The following is a 9,933-nucleotide window of genomic DNA, read 5'->3' as shown; positions in this document are numbered from 1 at the left end:
TTTTTGACCCGGCAAAACCTACCAAGATCTCCACTGACGCCAGTCAATATGGAATTGGTGCCGTGCTCCTACAACAGAACGCCCAGTCGGACTGGGTCCCAGTGGCTTACGCCTCACGGGCAATGACTGTCACAGAGTGCAGGTATGCACAGATAGAAAAGGAGTGCCTAGGGCTAATCACAGGGGTGACCAAATTCCACCACTATGTGTACGGTCTCCCCACTTTTCTCGTGGAAACGGATCATAGGCCGCTGGTCAATATCATCGACAAGGACCTAAATGATATGACACCGCGCCTACAACGCATGATGATGAAGTTGCGAAGGTACGACTTCACGCTGGTCTACACCCCTGGCAAGGACCTTGTGATAGCTGACACACTATCACGAGCCATGGACGCTGACAACCCGCCACCGGCTTCCATCAATGATGTGGAAGCTCATGCACAGTGGTGCAAGGAGACGCTCCCGGCAACGGACGAAAGGCTACAGCAAATTCGTCAGGCAACACAGGAGGATGCTACCCTCCTCCAAGTCTTACACAACCTGCAACATGGCTGGCCAAAGGGGCGGTGCCCACAGTTCCAAAATGTTAGGACTGAACTATCCGTGGTCGATGGCATCATACTACGAAACGACAGGATCGTCATTCCTACGGCTCTCCGCGCGGACATCCTTCACAGGATTCATGAGGGGCACCTTGGTGCCGAAAAGTGCAAAAGGAGAGCGCGCCAATCTGTTTACTGGCCAGGGATTAACGAGGACATTACAAACATGGTGCTCACTTGTGACACGTGCCAAAGACATCGACCGGCGCAATGCAAGGAGCCACTGCAGCAGCATGAGATGGCCACGTTACCATGGGACAAAGTGGGCATTGACTTGTTCCACTCCATGGGCCGCAACTATGTCCTGATCATTGACTACTACTCCAACTTTCCGGAAGTCCTGCAACTCCCGGATCTCACAGCCGCAGCCGTCATCAAGGCCTGCAGAGAAACTTTCTCCAGGCATGGCATCCCACAGACGGTCATGTCCGACAATGGTCCTTGCTTTGCCAGCTGGGAGTGGACGGACTTCGCCAAGCACTACAATTTCCAGCATATAACGTCGAGTCCACACTTTCCGCAATCAAATGGCAGGGTGGAGAAAGGTGTCCACATAGTTAAACAACTCATCAGCAAGGCTGAGGACTCGAAATCCGACGTACACTTGGCCCTCTTGTCGTACCGATCGTCACCTTTGAGCTCGGGACTATCACCAGCTCAGATGCTTTTCAACAGGGACGTACGGACAACATTACCAGCGCTACAATTCACCAATCCTGATCACTCGCCTGTCCTGGATAAAATGCGTCACCAACGTCAAGTGCAAAAGCAGCACTATGACCAGCAGGCCAAGGTACTGCAGCCGTTGGCCAGCAACGACACGGTGAGGTTGCGAAACCCGGCTGGAGGATGGTCCAAAATGGCGGTGGTCCTTCGCCAAACATCGCCGCGGTCCTACATCGTGCAGTCGGATGCTGGGACAATGGTTCGACGAAATCGGAGAGACCTTCTTAAAGTCACACCTCGACCACGGGTCTTTCCGACTCTTGATCGGCAGGACACGCTGGACCTACAGGACGCTGTCATGCATCATCCTGACACTCCAGCAGCAGATGTCCACATGGACACAGACGACCCTGGATCTCCATGCCCACTCAGGAGGTCCACTCGGATCAGACGTGCACCTGACCGTCTGAACCTGTAAACATGGACTGACACATGCATGGCCCTGCCCTGTTGTATATATATATGTATATAAACCTAACTGTTACATTTGTGTTTTGTTACAGCTCTGCAGCTAAGAAAAAAAAAAAAAAGAGTGAAAAAGGGGGATGTGGTGATCCTCGCCTGTGTGTGTACAAGTACCACCAGGGGGCAGCGCGAGGACAAATAGGAGGAACGCCGGAGCTCCGCCTTCGGCCAGTTGGAGCTAGAGGGTGGAAGAGACAAGAGGTGGGACTCAACTGTGGAGATGCAAGTCTTTTGGGCCTAGTTGCAGACAAGTAAAGCAGTATATTTTCAAGTACCACTGTAGTTTATTGTGGGGCACAATAAAGCATCAGTTAACCTAGAGACGACTTCGAGCATTCTTTTAAGAAGTCAAACAGATTACACCAAGGTTGGTGGAGTGGCAGATAGTGTTGAGGATTGTCAGAGATTACAGCAGGACATAGATAGGTTGGAGACTTGGGCAGAGAAATGGCAACTGGAGTTTAATCCAGACAAATGTGAGGTAATGCAATTTGGTAGGTCTAACATGAGGGGAAATATACCGTAAATGGCAAAACTCTCAGGAATATAGAAAGTCAGAGAGATCTGGGCGTGCAGGTCCACAGATCTATGAAGGTGGCATCACAAGTGGACAAGGTCGACAAGAAAGCAGACGGAATGCTTGCCTTCATTGGACGGGGCATCGAGTATAAAAACTGGCAAGTCATGCTGCTGGTATAGAACCTTGGTAAGGCTGCACTTGGAATATTGCCCACAATTCTGGTCACAACACTACCAGAAGGATGTGGAGGCTTTGGAGAGAGTGCAGAGGAAGTTTACCAGGATGTTGCCTGGTCTGGAGGGTGTTAGCTATGTGGAGAGGCTGAATAGACTCAGACTGTTTTCATTAGAAAGACGGAGGTTGAGGGGAGATCTGATAGAGGTCTACAGGATTATGAGGGGCATGGATAGAGTGGAGGGGCAGGCACTGTTTCCCAGGGTGGAGGGGTCAGTCACCAGGGGGCATAGGTTAAAGGTCCGTGGGGCAAAGTTTAGAGGAGATGTGCGAGGCAGGGTTTTTACACAGAGGGTGGTGAGGGCCTGGAATACGTTGCCAGGGGAGGTTGTGGAAGCAGATACATTAACGGCGTTCAAAAGGCATCTTGACAAACACATGGATAGGATGGGTATAGAGGGATCCGGCACAAGGAAGGGCTGAGGGTTTCGGCAAAGGTTGGTATCATGACCAGTACAGGATTGGAGGGCCGAAGGGCCTGTAGTGTTCTTTGTTGGAGTGGATGCAGAGGAGATTCACCAGAACGTTCCCTGGGATGGAACATTTAAGTTATGAAGAGAGGTGGGATAGGCTTGGGTTGTTTTCGCTGGAGCAGAGAAGACTGAAGGGTGACTTGATCAAGGTGCAGACGATTATGAGGGGCATGTACAGGGTGGATAGGGAGCAGCTGTTCTCCTATGTTCCTGAGAGCTTTAGTTGAAGGGTCAGTTTTAAGGGGACACAAGTTCAAGGTGAGGGGTGGGAGGTTGAGGGGGGATTTGAGGAAAAGTTGTTTTCCCCAGAGGGTGGTGAGGGTCTGGAACGCACTGCCTGGAAGGGTGGTAGAGGCGGGTTGCCTCACATCCTTTAAAAAGTACCTGGATGAACAGTTGGCACGTGTTAACAGTCAAAGCTATGGGCCAAATGCTGGAAAATGGGATTAGGTCGGCTGGTCAGGTGTTTTTAATGTATCGGTGCAGACTGGATGGGCTGAAGGGCCTCTTCTACTGCTACAAAGTGTATTACAAAATAAATTCCTGTCACTCACTCACTGGCTCACTCACATGCCATTGCAGGGATACCTACTGCTTACCAGACAGGATTTACACCAAATTACAGTGAATTTTGTTGAACCGTTGACCTCACAGTGATAACACAGAGCATTCCATTGTAACAAAGCTGTACTTTACACACAATACAGAAAACTGGATATACTCACCACTGACCGTCAACTTGAAGAAACTGTTGGTTTCACCATCAAGGTTTTTTACAAAACAAGCGAAGATGCCAGAATCTGATTCTTGTGCCTCATCAATGATCAAAGTTGAGTTATTATCAATCAATCTGTATCGATTATCAAGAGTAATTTTTCCGATCACGTGCCACTTTATAGATTTGACTTTTCCTGGCACTGAGCAGGTCAGAGCAATAACACTGTTACTGCGGGAGGAATTACTGGATATTTTGGGGAACACAGTAGTACCTAGAGAGAGCGAGAACAGATGGTTTTAATATTACTGAAAGAATAGGTAACGCACATGGACCCTTCCAAATGCACAGGCTGGATCTCAAGCTGAATCGTGGAGAATAATGAGGGACATGGACTCAATCATAATCACTGAGTCTTCAATAAAACTGCTCAGAGAACACACACCAATGTTGTCACTCCCGGGAACACAAACCAGCGATCTCACTCCAGGGAACACAAACCAGCGATCTCACTCCAGGGAACACAAACCAGCAATCTCACTCCAGGGAACACAAACCAGCGATCTCACTCCAGGGAACACACACCAACGTTGTCACTCCCGGGAACACAAACCAGCGATCTCACTCCAGGGAACACAAACCAGCGATCTCACTCCAGGGAACACAAACCAGCGATCTCACTCCAGGGAACACAAACCAGCGATCTCACTCCAGGGAACACAAACCAGCGATCTCACTCCAGGGAACACAAACCAGCGATCTCACTCCAGGGAACACAAACTAGCAATCTCACTCCAGGGAACACAAACCAGCGATCTCACTCCAGAGAACACACACCAGCAATCTCACTCCAGGGAACACAAACCAGCGATCTCACTCCAGGGAACACAAACCAGCGATCTCACTCCAGGGAACACAAACCAGCGATCTCACTCCAGGGAACACAAACCAGCGATCTCACTCCAGGGAACACAAACCAGCGATCTCACTCCAGGGAACACAAACCAGCAATTTCACTCCAGAGAACAAAAAACAGCGATCTCACTCCCAGAACACAAACCAGCAATCTCACTCCAGGGAACACAAACCAGCGATCTCACTCCAGAGAACACAAACCAGCGATCTCACTCCAGAGAACACAAACCAGCGATCTCACTCCCAGAACACAAACCAGCGATCTCACTCCAGGGAACACAAACCAGCGATCTCACTCCAGGGAACACAAACCAGCGATCTCACTCCAGGGAACACAAACCAGCGATCTCACCCCAGGGAACACAAACCAGCAATCTCACTCCAGGGAACACAAACAAGCGATCTCACTCCAGGGAACACAAACCAGCGATCTCACTCCAGGGAACACAAACCAGCGACCTCACTCCAGGGAACACAAACCAGCAATCTAACTCCAGGGAACACAAACTAGCAATCTCACTCCAGGGAACACAAACCAGCGATCTCACTCCAGAGAACACACACCAGCAATCTCACTCCAGGGAACACAAACCAGCGATCTCACTCCAGGGAACACAAACCAGCGATCTCACTCCAGGGAACACAAACCAGCGATCTCACTCCAGGGAACACAAACCAGCGATCTCACTCCAGGGAACACAAACCAGCAATTTCACTCCAGAGAACACAAACCAGCGATCTCACTCCAGGGAACACAAACCAGCGATCTCACTCCAGGGAACACAAACCAGCAATTTCACTCCAGAGAACAAAAAACAGCGATCTCACTCCCAGAACACAAACCAGCGATCTCACTCCAGGGAACACAAACCAGCGATCTCACTCCAGAGAACACAAACCAGCGATCTCACTCCAGAGAACACAAACCAGCGATCTCACTCCCAGAACACAAACCAGCGATCTCACTCCAGGGAACACAAACCAGCAATCTCACTCCAGGGAACACAAACCAGCGATCTCACTCCAGGGAACACAAACCAGCGATCTCACTCCAGAGAACACAAACCAGCGATCTCACTCCAGGGAACACAAACCAGCGATCTCACTCCAGGGAACACAAACCAGCGATCTCACTCCAGGGAATACAAACCAGCGATCTCACTCCAGGGAACACAAACCAGCGATCTCACTCCAGGGAACACAAACCAGCGATCTCACTCCAGGGAACATAAACCAGAGATCTCACTCCAGAGAACACAAACCAGCGATCTCACTCCAGAGAACACAAACCAGCGATCTCACTCCAGAGAACACAAACCAGCGATCTCACTCCAGAGAACACAAACCAGCGATCTCACTCCAGAGAACACAAATTAGCGATCACACTCCAGAGAACACAAACCAGCGATCTCACTCCAGGGAACACAAACCAGCGATCTCACTCCAGGGAACACAAACCAGGGATCTCACTCCAGAGAACACAAACCAGCGATCTCACTCCAGGGAACACAAACCAGCGATCTCACTCCAGAGAACACAAACCAGCGATCTCACTCCAGAGAACACAAACCAGCGATCTCACCCCAGGGAACACAAACCAGCAATCTCACTCCAGGGAACACAAACAAGCGATCTCACTCCAGGGAACACAAACCAGCGATCTCACTCCAGGGAACACAAACCAGCGACCTCACTCCAGGGAACACAAACCAGCAATCTAACTCCAGGGAACACAAACTAGCAATCTCACTCCAGGGAACACAAACCAGCGATCTCACTCCAGAGAACACACACCAGCAATCTCACTCCAGGGAACACAAACCAGCGATCTCACTCCAGGGAACACAAACCAGCGATCTCACTCCAGGGAACACAAACCAGCGATCTCACTCCAGGGAACACAAACCAGCGATCTCACTCCAGGGAACACAAACCAGCAATTTCACTCCAGAGAACACAAACCAGCGATCTCACTCCAGGGAACACAAACCAGCGATCTCACTCCAGGGAACACAAACCAGCAATTTCACTCCAGAGAACAAAAAACAGCGATCTCACTCCCAGAACACAAACCAGCGATCTCACTCCAGGGAACAAAACCAGCGATCTCACTCCAGAGAACACAAACCAGCGATCTCACTCCAGAGAACACAAACCAGCGATCTCACTCCCAGAACACAAACCAGCGATCTCACTCCAGGGAACACAAACCAGCGATCTCACTCCAGGGAACACAAACCAGCGATCTCACTCCAGGGAACACAAACCAGCGATCTCACTCCAGAGAACACAAACCAGCGATCTCACTCCAGGGAACACAAACCAGCGATCTCACTCCAGGGAACACAAACCAGCGATCTCACTCCAGGGAATACAAACCAGCGATCTCACTCCAGGGAACACAAACCAGCGATCTCACTCCAGGGAACACAAACCAGCGATCTCACTCCAGGGAACATAAACCAGAGATCTCATTCCAGAGAACACAAACCAGCGATCTCACTCCAGAGAACACAAACCAGCGATCTCACTCCAGAGAACACAAACCAGCGATCTCACTCCAGAGAACACAAACCAGCGATCTCACTCCAGAGAACACAAATTAGCGATCACACTCCAGAGAACACAAACCAGCGATCTCACTCCAGGGAACACAAACCAGCGATCTCACTCCAGGGAACACAAACCAGGGATCTCACTCCAGAGAACACAAACCAGCGATCTCACTCCAGGGAACACAAACCAGCGATCTCACTCCAGAGAACACAAACCAGCGATCTCACTCCAGAGAACACAAACCAGCGATCTCACTCCCAGAACACAAACCAGCGATCTCACTCCAGGGAACACAAACCAGTGATCTCACTCCAGGGAACACAAACCAGCGATCTCACTCCAGGGAACACAAACCAGCGATCTCACTCCAGGGAACACAAACCAGCGATCTCACTCCAGGGAACACAAACCAGCGATCTCACTCCAGGGAACACAAACCAGCGATCTCACTCCAGGGAATACAAACCAGCGATCTCACTCCAGGGAACACAAACCAGCGATCTCACTCCAGGGAACACAAACCAGCGATCTCACTCCAGGGAACATAAACCAGAGATCTCACTCCAGAGAACACAAACCAGCGATCTCACTCCAGAGAACACAAACCAGCGATCTCACTCCAGAGAACACAAACCAGCGATCTCACTCCAGAGAACACAAACCAGCGATCTCACTCCAGAGAACACAAATTAGCGATCACACTCCAGAGAACACAAACCAGCGATCTCACTCCAGGGAACACAAACCAGCGATCTCACTCCAGGGAACACAAACCAGGGATCTCACTCCAGAGAACACAAACCAGCGATCTCACTCCAGGGAACACAAACCAGCGATCTCACTCCAGAGAACAGACACCAACGTTGTCACTCCAGAGAACACACACCAACGTTGTCACTCCAGAGAACACAAACCAGCGATCTCAATCCCAACTGTAACAACCCAGTGATCTCAATGCAGAGAACAAAAATGAGCGATCTCAGTCCACAGAATACTAACCAGCGACCCCACCGCAGGGAACACAATCCTGCGATCTCATTCCCGTGATCTCAAATCAGCAATCTCACTCCAGAGAACACAACTTTACACTTTAGGAATTATCACGCGGATCTGGATCTCGCCATCGGGAACGGGACTGGATCTGGATCCCGCCATCGGGAATGGGACTGGATCTGGATCCCGCCATCGGGAACGGGACTGAATCTGGATCCCGCCATCGGGAATGGGACTGAATCTGGTTCCCGCTATCGGGAACGGGACTGGATCTGGATCCCACCATCGGGAACTGGACTGGATCCGGATCCCGCCATCGGGAACGGGACTGGATCTGGATCCCGCCATCGGGAACGGGACTGAATCTGGATCCCGCCATCGGGAATGGGACTGAATCTGGTTCCCGCTATCGAGAACGGGACTGGATCTGGATCCCGCCATCGGGAATGGGACTGAATCTGGTTCCCGCTATCGGGAACGGGACTGGATCTGGATCCGGCCATCGGGAACAGGACTGGACCTGGATCCCGTCATCAGCAACAGGATTGGATCTGGATCCCGCGATCATGAACAGGACTGGATCTGGATCCCGCCATCGGGAACAGGACTGGATCTGGATCCCGCCATCGGGAACAGGACTGGATCTGGATCCCGCCATCGGGAACAGGACTGGATCTGGATCCCGCCATCGGGAACAGGACTGGATCTGGATTCCGCTATCGGGAACGGGACTGGATCTGAATCTCGCCATCAGGAACGGGACTGGATCTGGATCTCGCCATCAGGAACAGGACTGGATCCGAATCTCGCCATCGGGAACGGGACTGGATCTGGATCTCGCCAACGGGAACAGGACTGGATCCGGATCCCGCCATCAGGAACAGGACTTGATCTGGATCCCGCCATCAGGAACAGGACTGGATCTGAATCCCGCCATCGGGAACAGGACTGGATCTGTATCCCCTCCATCAGGAACAGGACTTGATCTGGATCCCGCCATCGGGATCGGGACTGGACCCTGCCATCGGAAACGGGACTGGATCTGGATCTCGCCATCGGGAACGGGAGTGGATCTGGATCCCGCCATCGGGAACAGGACTGGATCTGGATCCCACCATCAGGAAAGGGACTGGATCTGGATCCCGCCATCAGGAACAGGACTGGATCTGGATCCCGCCATCAGGGACGGGACTGGATCTGGATCCCGCCATCAGGAACAGTACTGGATCTGGATCCCGCCATCAGGAACAGTACTGGATCTGGATCCCGCCATCAGGAACAGGACTGGATCTGGATCCCGCTATCGGGAACAGGACTGGATCCCACCATCAGGAACAGGACTGGATCTGGATTCCGCCATCAGGAACAGGACTGGACCTGGATCCCGGCATCGGGAACAGGACTGGATCTGGATTCCGCCATCAGGAACAGGACTGGATCTGGATCCCGCCATCAGGAACTGGACTGGATCACGCCATCGGGAACAGGACTGGATCTGGATCCCGCCATCGGGAACAGGACTGGATCTGGATCTCGGCATCGGGAACAGGACTGGATCTGGATCCCGCTATCGGGAACGGGACTGGATCTGGATCCCGCCATCAGGAACAGGACTGGATCTGGATCCCGCCATCGGGAACAGGACTGGATCTGGATTCCGCCATCAGGAACAGGACTGGATCTGGACCCCGCCATCGGAAACGGGACTGGATCTGGATCCCGCCATCAG

This window comes from Scyliorhinus canicula, chromosome 13, assembly GCF_902713615.1.
Source record: "Scyliorhinus canicula chromosome 13, sScyCan1.1, whole genome shotgun sequence".
Lineage (NCBI taxonomy): Eukaryota > Metazoa > Chordata > Chondrichthyes > Carcharhiniformes > Scyliorhinidae > Scyliorhinus > Scyliorhinus canicula.
The sequence above is the reverse complement of the archived record's forward strand: the minus strand, read 5'-3'. Positions refer to the sequence as shown.